Source organism: Ranitomeya imitator, chromosome 3 (assembly GCF_032444005.1).
Source record: "Ranitomeya imitator isolate aRanImi1 chromosome 3, aRanImi1.pri, whole genome shotgun sequence".
Classification (NCBI taxonomy): Eukaryota; Metazoa; Chordata; class Amphibia; order Anura; family Dendrobatidae; genus Ranitomeya; species Ranitomeya imitator.
In genome coordinates, this window is record NC_091284.1 from 688400576 (window position 1) to 688417115 (window position 16540).

Below are 16540 nucleotides of genomic sequence, written 5' to 3' on the forward strand. Positions count from 1 at the left end.
TGGACAGGTGTTTCTGCTAATTGCAATTCTGACTGGGGTATTTAGCTGTGCAGGACTCATTAGTCCTTGCCAGTAGTCAATGTTCCTTTGGAAGTGTTGGTCCTCTGCCTGGCCTCTCCTGCTTGCTGCCAATTCAGCTAAGATAAGTGTTTGCTTCATTTTTTTAGACACACTGCTGTGTGTTTATTTTCTGTGCTTATCTTGTTTCTATTGTGTTCCTGCTAGACTGTGCCTTATGTTTTTCTCAGTCTAGTTGGACTCCCTGGAGTCGCAGATATACTCTCCACATCTTTAGTTAGGTGGTGGAGTTTTTGTATTTTTTGCTGTGGATATTTTGTAGTGTTTTATGCTGACCGCATAGTATCCTGTACTTTCCTTTCCTATCTAGGTAGAAGTGGCCTCCTTTGCTTATCCCTGTTTTCTGTCTGCGTGTGTTTTTTCCTCTCCTACTCACAGTCATTATTTGTGGGGGGCTACCTATCCTTTGGGGATCTACCCTGAGGCAAGAGAGTTTTCCTATTTCCATCTTTAGGGATATTTAGTCCTTAGGCTGTGTCGAGGTGTCTAGGTCTGGTTAGGCACACCCCACGGCTACTTCTAGTTGCGTTGATAGGATCAGGGTTTGCGGTTAGTAAAGTTACCACTGCTCCAGCGAAGGTCTTTTCATGCTGCTCCAAGGCCACCTGATCATAACACAGACCGTGCAGACAGCCGTGAACTCCGCTGCAAGGCCAAGAAAAGCTCCTCTATCTAATTCTATATAGTCCAAATCAACAAAAGAAAAAGCAAGCAGCACAGCCCAATGTCCAGAGACCGGCATCCAGCACGGGATCCACAATACAAGAAGGACGTCCGAAAGGAACTGGAGGTGCTCGCGTGAAAAAAAGCATGTAGCATATGGAACAAAAGAGGAAACGCGGCAGCACTCACCAGTATATGTAGTACAAGCGTCATTTATTATCATAAACGAAGAGGCATCTTCACGGCACAAGGGAGGGGGTGGAAGGGAGTGCAGTTGACGAGACGACGGCCATTTCGCGCTACAACAGAGCGCTTCTACGGGTCCATTCTATATAGTGTTTTTCCACAATCTAGCGGGATATGGATGGAAAGACACTAATAGGATATTTTTGAAAAAATGTGCAGCTGGTTGCTGCACTAATTGCAATTTAGAACAATGGATTCAGCAGTATGAGGCAGTGACGCAACCTGAGCAGACCACAACCAGCTATGGCTGCGGACAAACTACAAAGCGAGCTGCATTCACACACAGACCGTGCAGACAGCCGAGAATGGCGCTGCAAGGCCAAGAAAAGTTCCTCTATCTAATTCTATATAGTGTTTTTCTACAATCTAGCAGGATACAGATGGAAAGCCACTAATATAGGATATATTTGAAAAAATGTGCAGCAGGCTGCACTAATTGCAAAGAGGACAATGGATTGAGCAGTATGAGGCAGTGACGCACCCTGAGCTGACCATGACCGGCTGTGGCTGTGGACAGACAACATAGCGAGCTGCACTCCCACACACAGACCTTGCAGACAGCTGTGAACAGCGCTGCAAGGCAAAAGCAAGGTTCTCACACAGCGGTTGCTAAATTAGCCTGGGTAAAGCACAATAAAGCAAATTGCTATCTCTAAACTGGCCCTCAGTCAGAACACAGCGTTCTGTCCCTAACTGAATTCACAGCAGAGTGAGCCCAAAATGGCGGTGGCGACTTTTATAGGGCGTCATGACATCATTTCAACAGCCAATCACAGCCATGCCAGTAGTTACATGCCCACCATGCAGAACAGGATGTGCCCACACTTCTAATCATTCCTCATTGGCAGATTTAAATAAAACCAGGAGTTTGCATGATGGGAATTTCCGATTCCAGTTTCCGATATACTGAAAGTATCGGAACTCGGTATCGGAATTCCGATACCGCAAATATCAGCCGATACCCGATACTTGCGGTATCGGAATGCTCAACACTACTCAACATTCTTTACTGGCCATACCAGCCACATTACTTTTGCTTCTGGGAGTGTTAACAGGGCTCACTTGCCCGCAGAACAGTCCATTGAGTTCCTTAGGTGCAACGAGCACAACTTTATTTATTATTCAGCAAGTTCTCGTACTTCAATGGCATGCCATTCCATCAGAGTAGTTCCATGCCTTTACTCAGGCTGAAGGGGACTCTGCAGCCGCAGAGTCCATAGACTGCCAAGATGCATCAGAAGCAGTGTTGGAGTGGTGGGTGAACGGAATACAGGGGACCGACCTGGCCTGGTCCGAACCCGCATACAGTCCCAGGCCATCATCCTCTGAGCAGAAGGTCACTGCCACCGCATAGTAGCCCCTGGGACAGTCCTTTTTTATAAACCCGGGAGACCCAAAATTCGGGAGACCCAGTCCCCTTCTTTCAGGGGTCTCCCAAATTTTATTGAGGCAGCATTTATGTATATCTTGTCGTCTGTTCCGACACACGGATGAAGCCGAAACCCCTTCCCACCTCCATATATACAAGTTGGCCGAGAGTACGGTGATTGGCCATAGCACTCTCTCTCAATGCCGGTGCAATTCGGCCTAAATTTCCCTTTCCCGCTGCTTTCTCTCAATGACACCAGCAATCCAGGTGGATTGCCCGGGAGATGGTACTGGGTCCATCGTGGCCTGATAAGAACACTTGTGCCTGATGTGGGCCTGGTCTTCCACTCTGGACAGCTGTGGGATGGATGAATGAGCTCGCTCCCCGAAACAGAAGCCAAGGGACAGTCCGCCCTGGTGGAGTGGAGGGCCGCGGTAAGGACCAGCCCTCTGGGGTTGAGTGCTGAGGAGCACTCACTGCTGTTGTCTGCTGTGATCCGGCCATGCCCGTTATGTGATTTGTCATCCCTCTGTGAACACTGCTGCACACTACGGCTGCCGCTGACAAAGTCCCGGCTGGACCATCCCTTCCGATACAGACTCCTCCAGGGCTATGACGGTCCCTGATGCTGTTGAGGGAAATGTTCTGGACAAAGTGGTTCTGGCCTCCGCTGCTGTCCTGACTCCTGAAGATCAGGCTCACACTCAGGAAGAAGTTGAGGCTCCATTTCCCGCCAATTCTCTGACCCCACGCGACGTGGCTCGGGCTCCCATGGACAGTGCTCTGGCTCGAGCAGCTGCCGACATCTCTCCTGCTCAGGTAACAAAGATGTTTCAGCAGTGTTGTCTCTCTATCGCCTGGGTCGGGCTCTTTCTTCCTCCTGCCGCCACTTCCATTCTATGCGGCCTATGCCCCTGCAGTGTTGAGCGCAGGAGTGGTGCATTGCTGCCAGTACCGTGTCTCATAATGACACCGTGCAGCTGCACCCAGGGTTTTCTTGTGGGCCTGACCCGTTCCAGGGTGGTGTCAATTCCGGCCTCTCCACCCATTTCCTAGTTTCTTTTACCAGAGGGCAGAGCCTTCTCCTCCTGCGATGCACCCACCATGGGTGAGACGAGGAATGTGGTGGGACAGATATTCGCGCCATCTCTAGGGGGTCATACCCATGAGGGGTGAAGTCATAGTTGTCATTCTCCTTGTTGATGCCAAACTCCGCCATCTTTAGAGCCGCCAACTTTGCCACCACGTCAGTCACATTTAGCGTTTTAGACATGTCCATCATATCAGTCACATCCAGTATTTCAGTAACGTTCACAATTACTTCATCTTCACTCTTTCTGGTCACATCAATAACATCTTCCACGACATTCCAACGCTGCACAGTTGCGGGATCCTGCCGCAACATGCCAAGTGTAAAAGGCCAGGCCCGAGCTGTAGTCGTGGCTGAGAACAATGGGTTACGCATGCCCTGGCCCCAAGTTACATGTAAACAATGTCCCTTCTGCAGGCTACCTTCCACTTCACCCTCTGCACCATCTGGGTCCCATAGGGCTGGCTAAAGTTCTGCTGCTTCCGTTGTACAATAAGAGGCGAGTCCTTTTCAAACTTAAAGCAATGAACTTTACTATTTGCTTGTCGCAGCACATTCTTGACAGTTACATCACCAACATTAGGTTCCACACAGTTCCCATTCTCTGCTCTCCCTATGCTTTCTCCTACGTCCTGTAGTACATTACGGGGTTGTATCGCCTCCTACGATAACACAGCATCCTCCCTGTTCTGAGCTCACAACACCTGAGATTTCCCTCGTCCATTTTGCACCCGTATGGAGGGAATCAACCCAAGCAGTGATGTGCAACATGGTGAATGACCTGTGTCCCTGTACTGGTCAAGGACCATTTATCTAGCTTATGTCCCGAACTGTGGATACACTGCTACCTCAGCTGTACGTGCTGTCCATCTGCACTTTGAATGGCTGGGTATAACACTTGAACATTGCGGAAATGTCTGCTCAGCATGGGCACTAGGCCCCTACTACTCTAAACAGGAAGATACTTTCCTCTTGACACAGACAGCCCTTCCTACATAACTATGTATAATATTGTGCCCCATCTAATGTCCGACTAAGGGTATTGCACTTACCCTATCACTGCTGACAAATACATATAACCAAGTGTAATAAATATGTATCTTGCATATAGCATCATGACTTACTATACAACTATACACCCTTTAGGGGGTAGAGGCGTGGCACCCCCTTGCAACTGCTTAGTATACATTTGCACAATAGAGGCCTGTATAGGGCACTGTTCACATGTAGGTAATGCATAGTGTCTGATTCTCAGGCTATTAGTAATGCCCATACTATTCAATTAGGTGGGCTGGCCAGAGCTCTCTCACCACATCCCATGTGGACACCCCTGTATACAAGACCTATCGTGCTGGACTTGGCTGCACCCTGAAAAATAAAGTGCACAAAATACATATAAATATGATGTGAATATTTATGTATTTTATAGGTATTTATGTGTTTATAACCTTAACTCTGTGTTCGTAACCCAACGTCAAGGGTCTTATATTTTAAATCATACTCCAAAAATCCTGTAAAATCAAGCTATGGCTTATTTTCGGGGTAGGTCTTATTTTTTGGAAACTGTATTTAAAGGGAACCTGTCAGGTTCATTATCACTAATAACCTAAAGATATAGTGTTAATCTGCCAGTTAATAGTGTTATGAAGGCGCCCGGCTGCTGTACTGAATGTATGGCACTCGTGAGAAAATTAGCTTTTAACTTATTGTCAAAAACGCACCAAAAACTCATTAAGGCCTGACACATTGCACTATTATCTGAAAAGTAAAGCACAGAATTTTAAGTTCGGATGCCACAAAACCCAATTTATAACATGCTTAACATACCATGTATACTCAGGTATAAGCCCACCCGAGTATAAGCCTACTTTTGCCATGGAAAACTTGGTAAGCTTATTGACTTAAGCATAAGCCGGGTATCCATTGTCCCCTCATCCCTGTCATGCTATGCATGGCTCCCCTTCCCTGTCTTGGTATGAATGCCTCCCTATCCCTGTCCCTGTCTGCATGCCTCCCCTGCCCCTGTCATTGTATGCCTGCCTCCCTCTTCCCTGTCCTGGTATAAATGCCTCCCCGTCCCTGCCCTTGCCTGTATGCCTCCCCCATTCCTTCCCTGTATGTATGCCTCCCCCATACAGTCCCTGTATTTCTGCCTCCCCCTTTTTTTTCTGTCTCTGTATGCATGCCTCCCCTGTTCAGTCCCTGCATGCATCTCCCCTGTTCAGTCCCTGTATGCATGCCTCCCAGTTCCGTCCCTGTATGAATGCATCTTTATCCCCTATCCCTGTGTGCATGTTTCCTATTGAAAAAAAAACAAACATCATATTCACCTACATGCGCGCCCTGGGTGCTGACACTGCATCTCGTTCCGGCCTCCGGAGCCTGCCTGCAGCTCTTTCTGTGCTCAGCAGTCATGTGGTACCGCTCATTAAGGTGATGAATATGCGCTCCACGCCTATGGTAGTGGAGATGCGTCCATATTCATCACCTTAATGAGCGGTACCACCTGACCGCTGAGCACAGGAAGAGCTGCTGGCAGGCGCCGATGGCTGGAGCGAGATGCAGTGCCAGCACCAAGGGCACACAGGTACAGTAGGTGAGTATGATATGTGCGCGGGCTCCTGGCACCCGCTGCTCCGCCGCCGGCTTTCTTTACCGTGACTCCTGTATAAGCCGAGGGGGGCATTTTCAGCACAAAAAAATGTGCTGAAAAACTCGGATTCATACAGATTTTCTGAGCCATAGCCATGAGTAGATACAGAAGGATGAAGTATAACTAATTCCTTTATATTGTTTTTATAATAATATATAATAATAATAATAATTTTTATTTATATAGCGCCAACATATTCCGCAGCGCTTTACAAATTCTAGAGGGGACTTGTACAGACAATAGACATTACAGCATAACAGAAATCACAGTTCAAAATAGATACCAAGAGGAGTGAGGGCCCTGCTCTCAAGCTTACAAACTATGGGGAAAAGGGGAGACACGAGAGGTGGATGGTAACAATTGCTTTAGTTATTCGGACCAGCTATAGTGTAAGGCTCAGGTGTTCATGTAAAGCTGCATGAACCAGTTACCTGCCTAAGTATGTAACAGTCCCCCCAAAATGCTAAGCATCAAGCCAAACAACTTATACTTACTGAAGAATATAAATGAGCTGCTCCCACAGCCCTAAAGCTATCTGACGCAACCCTTTTTTAAGCAGACTAAAAGAGATTGCAGCACAAATTATAGAATCAAACAGGTGAATTGCTCCAAGGCTTCATACACTAAACAGGATTGGCAGGACTTGCGAAAGAAAGAAGAAAAAAAAAACACCGCAGAAGGACCTTATCTGCACTATCAAATTAATTTAGTGCCTTAAGAGGTACCTAATATGAGAGTGGCTTATATAGGTGCATATCCTTCTATGTTTTACTTAGTTTTTGTGCTCCCTATACATCTGATGGATATATGTATTTCCTTGCCTGAACAGGGTCCGTGGAGCGGGTGAGGCAGTGAGAAAGCTGAAAGGTCTTGCTGGGACTCCAGACCAGAAGACCTAATCTTCTAAACAGCATTGGATATTAGTCCACAATAGCGCAGACAACAATAGGGTATGTATGTAGCCATATATTCAAACTGAAGCTAACTGTAACACTATTGTCTTCTGAAACATTACACATGTTCTTTAGAATAGTTGTATTAATATATAATTCTTATAATATATTTTTTTAAACCTACAAATATTCAAGTTTTTCAATAGTTACATTTAAATCACACCTTTTTCATTCAATATATATATATTGTTCACCTAATGGTTTTTAGCAGACCTCAATGAGTTTGGGAATGTGTGCAAGTTTAGTATTTTCTGCTGGAAAAATGCTGAGTAAAATATGATCATTTAATGTGTTTCTACTTGTGTTTTTCCTTTTCATTTCATTGGGTAAAAATGCTGCAAAAATACTGAAAGAATCGACATGCTGCAAATTTGAAAAAAACATGTTTAGGTTAAAAAGAATCTGCTAGCTACCAAACCTGAGAGCAGCATAATGTAGAGGCAGAAATGCTTATTCCAGTGATGTTTCACTTACTGGATTGCTTGCTGTAGTTTTAATAAAAAGCAGTTTTACCATCAGGAGATTATTACTAGAGGACTAGTAAACCTGCTGCAATGATTACTCCATACTCATGAGCTCTGTATAACTCCTGCAACACCATTGATTGGCAACATTCTGCATATGCATAGAGTACACATAAAGCCACCTATCAGTGGTGCGGGTGGAGTTAGACAGAGCTTTCCATTTAGGCCGGGGTCACACTTAACGTATGGAAAATCTGTCTGACTCTCCCTGCCGAGAGTTACACAACTGTTCTCCGTATGGTCATCCATGTGTAGTGCGTTTGCAATGCGATGATGCGATTTTCTCCCACACATGTATCCGTATAGCATTCGTATGACATGTGTATGGCTTTACATTTCTCATTAATTTTCCCCATTGAATTTAATGGCTCAATGGTCTGAAATGAGGAAAATGTGTGCGTATTTGTCAGATCACATAGATGATCTGTGTGGTGTCCAAATTTTTTTCTCGCACCCATGGGCTTGCATTGGTGAGTCCCGGGCGATATACGAGTACAATTGCAGCATGCTGCAATTTTACACGCACGTTGAATACGCATGAGAAAAAATACGGTGATGTGAGGTACCCCATAAATTAACACTGGTCCGAGTGCTATGCGATGTGTTCTCGCATAGCACTCATCCGTATTCTACGCTAGTGTAACCCAGGCCTTAGAAAACTGCTAGAACTGCAGCAGAAAAAACACTGATTTTAGCAAAATGAGAGCAAGCAGGTCAGAAAATAATCAAGTAACATCACTGGAATCAGAATACCTGCTTCTATGCCATGTTGCTTTCAGATGGGATACCAAAAACTTGGTGACCAGTTTTCTTTAGGTTATATTTATATTTAAACGTTGTGTTTTTGCGGAGTTTTTTTTAACGTAAATTTTAAGCTGCATTTTACAGTACCAGCAAAAGCTATGAGATTTCAGAAATCTGACGCACACGCATCGTTTTTTTGTCCTGAATGAATTGGAAAGCTGATGCATTTTTTAAAACTGCAGCATGTCACTTCTTTCAGCTTTTTTGCAGCATTTTTTTTACCCTTAGAAAACAATGAATAAGTGCAAATATGCAGCAAAAAAAGCAGGTATCAGGTTTTGCCCTGTTTTTGGTGCAGAAAACTCAGGAATAGAGATGACCAAATATTTCAATGTTCAGTACGGATTACGATTACAGATTTTGCAATATTTGCCAATTTATTTCTTGAATATTCACCGAACATCATTGGAGTCAATGGGAGGCAAAAACAAACGCATACACACACCTTCAAAGGGGCCCAAAAGCTCCCAAAACACATCAAATTCGGGGCAGACACCAGGAAAGTGGCCTTAATTGACCAACGGTACAAATTTTAGAATGGCACAGATGCAGTTAGCAAGGCATGAGGTAACAGGGTCTGGGATAACATTTACTGCTTTAAATTGAACTTCAAATTAAGACGAGGTGGGTGAGGCATCAGTGTAGGTCTGCTGTGTTGGGAGCCCTGACACCACATGCAACACCTCCACCTGCTTTTATGCTCAGCCACACTCAAGTGACACAAATATCAGTTTCGAAGACTACCGTTGTCAGAAAAATGTAAGGATAGTAACAAGAGAAGTTGACTCAAAGGAGGTGGGGGCCTGCCAGTCTCGGAGACCTACTGCTAGAGGCAACACATATGAAGGAGAGAAAAAAGGGGCAAAGAGGACCACTCATGAGATATGCACACCACTACTCAATACATATAATTATAAAAGGTAAACTTTATTGACAATACCCATTAAAAACAATTAAAAAACACAATAAACAATTCCACCTACAGTGATCCCGCAAGTAAACAAGTGTATAGATCCATATAGCATCAAATATCAATAAAATTAGAATAACCCAATGCCTGGACACAATGCACATTTAACATACCCCGGCAGTTGGATAATGACAAATATTAATAGAACAGGTGTCCGCAGAGCAGCATAAATACACCAAAAACAATTTCACACAAGTACCAAAGTGCCTCGTGGCACTTGTGTGCAATTCTTTTTGGTGTATTTATGTTGCTCTGCGGCCACCTGTTCTTTTGATATTTGTCATCCTACGGCCAGGGTATGTTAAATGTGCATTGTGTCTAGGCACTGGGTTATTCAATCATCCGTGCCTTTATAGACTTTCTACTAGGCACTGCTCCTGATAGCCAGTTTCCTACTTCACACTGATGAGGGGCAAAAACCCTGAAACAGCTGTCTGTGGATGGATACCATGCTTGGCATAGGTGGTTTTCCTTTATTGGATGTTTTCCTTTATTGGATGCTGCCCTTCCCTTGGTTGTTCCTTCCCGGGGAAAGGCCTGGCTATTCACTGCCTGCGTTGAGAAACACGTGATGGTGTCTCCGCAGCTCCTCTACATGCATTTGCATATTTGGGGGCAGTGTTCTGGATCACTGCGTTGAGAAACACGTGATGGTGTCTCCGCGGTGTTGGATGTTTTGGTCTCCATCAGGTCAATCATCCGTGCCTTTACAAGACTGGGGAAAGTCTCCAAGAAAAGTGTGAATCCTCTCTTCCACCTCTTCTATGTGTTGAGGGGCATCTTGGTCTTCATTTCTTTCCTTAATTTTGTTAGGGCATGGTTTTAGATGATCCCTCGATACTGACGCTGAGGTTTCTCCTCCATCTTTACGGATTAGGCACACCTTGGTGTTATCAAAGTCTGAAGGTAAAACAGTGTATGGTTCAGCCTCCCACTGAACATCTAGTTTGTTAACTAATCTCTTTCTTTTGAGTACCTGTTCTCCGGGTGACAAGGAAACTGCAGGGGCATACTGATTATAATGTCTTTCTTGCCTCTGTCTTGCTTGCTTCAAACTCTTCTCTGCGCATTCTTGCACTTTGCGGTATTGCTGCTGCCGCTCTGTATCCCAGTCTGCATCTGGTGATGTTGTTTTAGGTATTTGAACTCCAATGTCCAAGTCAATGGGTAACTTGCCAGGTCTCGCTCTCATCAGGTAGGCCGGAGTGCAGTTAGTGGAGTTTACCGGGATATGGTTGTATAGATCTACCAAATCTGGCAACTTCTCTGGACACAGCTTTCGCTCTTCCAGGGGCAAGGTCTTCAACAGGTCAATTATCACTTGGTTCATTTTCCCGCACATGCCATTTGTCTGCAGATGGTACGACGTTGTCCTGATTTTCTTGCAGTCATACAGGTTACAGAACTCCTGGACCACTTCTACCTACCTTGGTCGGTGAGCATTTGTTCAGGTTAACTGTTATGAAAGGCAATTCAGTATCACAATGGACATGGAGGTCAGAGCACATACAGTGATCTGACAATAACCCAAAATAATAGAACGAGCTCTGAGACGTGGGAACTCTGCAGACCGCAATCCCTAATCCTCTCCAAACACAACTAGAGGCAGCCGTGGATTGCGCCTAACTCTGCCTATGCAACTCGGCACAGCCTGAGAAACTAACTAGCCTGAAGATAGAAAAATAAGCCTACCTTGCCTCAGAGAAATACCCCAAAGGAAAAGGCAGCCCCCCACATATAATGACTGTGAGTAAGATGAAAAGACAAACGTAGGAATGAAATAGATTCAGCAAAGTGAGGCCCGGCTTTCTAAACAGAGCGAGGATAGGAAGGATAACTTTGCGGTCTACACAAAACCCTAAAGAAAACCACGCAAAGGGGGCAAAAAGACCCTCCGTACTGAACTAACGGCACGGAGGTACACCCTTTGCTTCCCAGAGCTTCCAGCAAAACAAATAGACAAGCTGGACAGAAAAAATAGCAAACAAATAGCAAAGAAGCACTAAGCTATGCAGAGCAGCAGGCCACAGGAATGATCCAGAGAGAAACAAGTCCAACACTAGAACATTGACAGGAAGCAAGAATCAAAGCATTAGGTGGGGTTAAGTAGAGAAGCACCTAACGACCTCACCAGATCACCTGAGGGAGGAAACTCAGAAGCAGCAGTACCAGTTTCCTCCACAAACGGAAGCTCCCAGAGAGAATCAGCCGAAGTACCACTTGTGACCACAGGAGGAAGCTCTGCCACAGAATTCACAACAGTACCCCCCCCCCTTGAGGAGGGGTCACCGAACCCTCACCAGAGCCCCCAGGCCGACCAGGATGAGCCACATGAAAGGCACGAACAAGATCGGGAGCATGGACATCAGAGGCAAAAACCCAGGAATTATCCTCCTGAGCATAACCCTTCCATTTAACCAGATACTGGAGTTTCCGTCTTGAAACACGAGAATCCAAAATCTTCTCCACAATATACTCCAACTCCCCCTCCACCAAAACCGGGGCAAGAGGGTCAACAGATGGAACCATAGGTGCCACGTATCTCCGCAACAATGACCTATGGAAGACGTTATGTATGAAAAAAGAATCTGGGAGGGTCAGACGAAAAGACACAGGATTAAGAACCTCAGAAATCCTATAAGGACCAATGAAACGAGGTTTAAACTTAGGAGAGGAAACCTTCATAGGAATATGACGAGAAGATAACCAAACCAGATCCCCAACACGAAGTCGGGGACCCACACGGCGTCTGCGATTAGCGAAACGTTGAGCCTTCTCCTGCGACAAGGTCAAATTGTCCACTACATGAGTCCAAATCTGCTGCAACCTGTCCACCACAGTATCCACACCAGGACAGTCCGAAGACTCAACCTGTCCTGAAGAGAAACGAGGATGGAACCCAGAATTGCAGAAAAATGGCGAAACCAAGGTAGGCCCGATTATTAAGGGCGAACTCAGCCAAAGGCAAAAAGGACACCCAGTCATCCTGATTGGCAGAAACAAAGCATCTCAGATAGGTTTCCAAGGTCTGATTGGTTCGTTCGGTCTGGCCATTAGTCTGAGGATGAAAAGCCGAGGAAAAAGACAAGTCAATGCCCATCTTACCACAAAAGGCTCGCCAAAACCTCGAAATAAACTGAGAACCTCTGTCAGAAATGATACTCTCTGGAATGCCATGCAAACGAACCACATGCTGGAAGAACAATGGCACCAAATCAGAGGAGGAAGGCAATTTGGACAAGGGCACCAGATGGACCATCTTAGAAAAGCGATCACAGACCACCCAAATGACTGACATCTTTTGAGAGACGGGAAGATCTGAAATAAAATCCATAGAGATATGTGTCCAAGGTCTCTTCGGGACCGGCAAGGGCAAAAGCAACCCACTGGCACGAGAACAGCAGGGCTTAGCCCGAGCACAAATCCCACAGGACTGCACAAAAGTACGCACATCCCGCGACAGAGATGGCCACCAAAAGGATCTAGCCACTAATTCTCTGGTACCAAAGATTCCAGGATGACCAGCCAACACCGAACAATGAACCTCAGAGATCACTTTATTTGTCCACCTATCCGGGACAAACAGTTTCTCCGCTGGACAACGATCAGGTTTATTAGCCTGAAATTTTTGCAGCACCCGCCGCAAATCAGGGGAGATGGCAGACACAATTACTCCTTCCTTGAGGATACTCGCCGGCTCAGATAAACCCGGAGAGTCGGGCACAAAACTCCTAGACAGAGCATCCGCCTTCACATTTTTAGAGCCTGGAAGGTACGAAATCACAAAGTCAAAACGGGTGAAAAACAGCGACCAACGAGCCTGTCTAGGATTCAAACGCTTAGCAGACTCGAGATAAGTCAAGTTCTTATGATCAGTCAATACCACCACGCGATGCTTAGCTCCTTCAAGCCAATGACGCCACTCCTCGAATGCCCACTTCATGGCCAGCAACTCTCGGTTGCCCACATCATAATTTCGCTCAGCAGGCGAAAACTTCCTGGAAAAAAAAGCGCATGGTTTCATCACTGAACAATCAGAACCTCTCTGCGACAAAACAGCCCCTGCTCCAATCTCAGAAGCATCAACCTCGACCTGGAACGGAAGAGAAACATCTGGTTGACACAACACAGGGGCAGGAGAAAAACGACGCTTCAACTCTTGAAAAGCTTCCACAGCAGCAGAATACCAATTGACCAAATCAGCACCCTTCTTGGTCAAATCGGTCAATGGTTTGGCAATACTAGAAAAATTGCAGATGAAGCGACGATAAAAATTAGCAAAGCCCAGGAACTTTTGCAGACTTTTCAGAGATGTCGGCTGAGTCCAATCATGGATGGCTTGGACCTTAACAGGATCCATCTTGATAGTAGAAGGGGAAAAGATGAACCCCAAAAATGAAACCTTCTGCACACCAAAGAGACACTTTGATCCCTTCACAAACAAAGAATTAGCACGCAGGACCTGAAAAACCGTTCTGACCTGTTTCACATGAGACTCCCAATCATCCGAGAAGATCAAAATGTCATCCAAGTACACAATCAGGAATTTATCCAGGTACTCTCGGAAGATGTCATGCATAAAGGACTGAAACACTGATGGAGCATTGGCAAGTCCGAATGGCATCACTAGATACTCAAAATGACCCTCGGGCGTATTAAATGCAGTTCATCGCCTCGCCTGATTCGCACCAGATTATATGCACCACGAAGATCAATCTTGGTGAACCAACTAGCCCCCTTAATCCAAGCAAACAAATCAGATAACAAAGGCAAGGGGTACTGAAATTTAACAGTGATCTTATTAAGAAGGCGATAATCTATACAAGGTCTCAGCGAACCATCCTTTTTGGCTACAAAAAAGAACCCTGCTCCTAATGGCGACTATGACGGGCGAATATGCCCCTTCTCCAGGGATTCCTTCACATAACTGCGCATAGCGGTGTGCTCAGGCACGGATAAATTAAACAGTCGACCTTTTGGGAATTTACTACCAGGAATCAAATTGATAGCACAATCACAATCCCTATGCGGAGGTAGGGCATCGGACTTGGGCTCATCAAATACATCCCGGTAATCAGACAAGAACTCTGGAACCTCAGAAGGGGTGGATGATGAAATTGACAAAAATGGAACATCACCATGTACCCCCTGACAACCCCAGCTGGACACCGACATGGATTTCCAATCCAATACTGGATTATGGGCTTGTAGCCATGGCAACCCCAACACGACCACATCATGCAGATTATGCAACACCAGAAAGCGAATAACCTCCTGATGTGCAGGAGCCATGCACATGGTCAGCTGGGTCCAGTATTGAGGCTTATTCTTGGCCAAAGGCGTAGCATCAATTCCTCTCAATGGAATAGGACACTGCAAGGGCTCCAAGAAAAACCCACAACGCTTAGCATATTCCAAGTCCATCAAATTCAGAGCAGTGCCTGAATCCACAAACGCCATGACAGAATACGATGACAAAGAGCAGATCAAGGTAACGGACAGAAGAAATTTTGACTGTACCGTACCAATGGTGGCAGACCTAGCGAACCGCTTAGTGCGCTTAGGACAATCAGAGATAGCATGAGTGGAATCACCACAGTAGAAACACAGCCCATTCAGACGTCTGTGTTCTTGCCGTTCAACTCTGGTCAAAGTCCTATCGCACTGCATAGGCTCAGGTTTAAGCTCAGGTAATACCGCCAAATGGTGCACAGATTTACGCTCGCACAAGCGTCGACCGATCTGAATAGCCAAAGACATAGACTCATTCAAACCAGCAGACATAGGAAATCCCACCATGACATCCTTAAGGGCTTCAGAGAGACCCTTTCTGAACATAGCTGCCAGCGCAGATTCATTCCATTGAGTGAGCACTGACCATTTTCTAAATTTCTGGCAATATACCTCTATCTCATCCTGACCCTGACAAAGAGCCAGCAAATTCTTTTCTGCCTGATCCACTGAATTAGGCTCATCGCACAGCAATCCGAGCGCCAGGAAAAACGCATGGATATTACTTAATGCAGGATCTCCTGGCGCAAGAGAAAATGCCCAGTCCTGAGGGTCGCCGCGCAAAAAAGAAATAATAATCAAAACCTGTTGAACTGGATCACCAGAGGAACGAGGTTTTAAGGCCAGAAATAACTTACAATTATTTTTGAAACTCAGAAACTTAGTTCTATCTCCAAAAAACAAATCAGGAATAGGAATTCTTGGTTCTAACATAGATTTCTGATCAATAGTGTCTTGAATCTTTTGTACTCTTGCCGAGAGCTGATCCACAAATGAAGACAGACTTCTAATGTCCATCGCTACACCTGTGTACTGAACCACCCAAATGTCTAGGGGAAAAAAAAGACAAAACACAATGCCAAGAAAAAAAAATGGTCTCAGAACTTCTTTTTTCCCTCTATTGAGAATCATTAGTACTTTTGGCTTCCTGTACTGTTATGAAAGGCAATTCAGTATCACAATGGACATGGAGGTCAGAGCACATACAGTGATCTGACAATAACCCAAAATAATAGAATGAGCTCTGAGACGTGGGAACTCTGCAGACCTCAATCCCTAATCCTCTCCAAACACAACTAGAGGCAGCCGTGGATTGCGCCTAACTCTGCCTATGCAACTCGGCACAGCCTGAGAAACTAACTAGCCTGAAGATAGAAAAATAAGCCTACCTTGCCTCAGAGAAATACCCCAAAGGAAAAGGCAGCCCCCCACATATAATGACTGTGAGTAAGATGAAAAGACAAACGTAGGAATGAAATAGATTCAGCAAAGTGAGGCCCGGCTTTCTAAACAGAGCGAGGATAGGAAAGATAACTTTGCGGTCTACACAAAACCCTAAAGAAAACCACGCAAAGGGGGCAAAAAGACCCTCCGTACCGAACTAACGGCACGGAGGTACACCCTTTGCGTCCCAGAGCTTCCAGCAAAACAAATAGACAAGCTGGACAGAAAAAATAGCAAACAAATAGCAAAGAAGCACTTAGCTATGCAGAGCAGCAGGCCACAGGAATGATCCAGAGAAAAACAAGTCCAACACTGGAACATTGACAGGAAGCAAGAATCAAAGCATTAGGTGGGGTTAAGTAGAGAAGCACCTAACGACCTCACCAGATCACCTGAGGGAGGAAACTCAGAAGCAGCAGTACCAGTTTTCTCCACAAACGGAAGCTCCCAGAGAG

General features: G+C 45.5%; 1 protein-coding gene across 7 annotated transcripts in view; it reads left to right on the top strand.

Moving 5' to 3' along the window:
- Positions 1-6693: 6693 nt before the first annotated feature.
- LOC138670824 (retinol dehydrogenase 7-like) overlaps positions 6694-16540 on the top strand; it is a 66324-nt gene continuing 56477 nt past the window's right edge. For 2 of the 7 annotated variants that reach the window (XM_069758524.1, XM_069758517.1), the window contains exons 1-2: positions 6756-6820; positions 6929-7049. The gene's annotated coding sequence lies outside the window, so the exon portion shown is untranslated. Of the gene's footprint in view, positions 6821-6848; positions 7050-10163; positions 10257-16540 lie in introns of those variants that run through there. The other 5 variants (XM_069758522.1, XM_069758521.1, XM_069758520.1 and 2 more) reach the window with 5 other exon arrangements.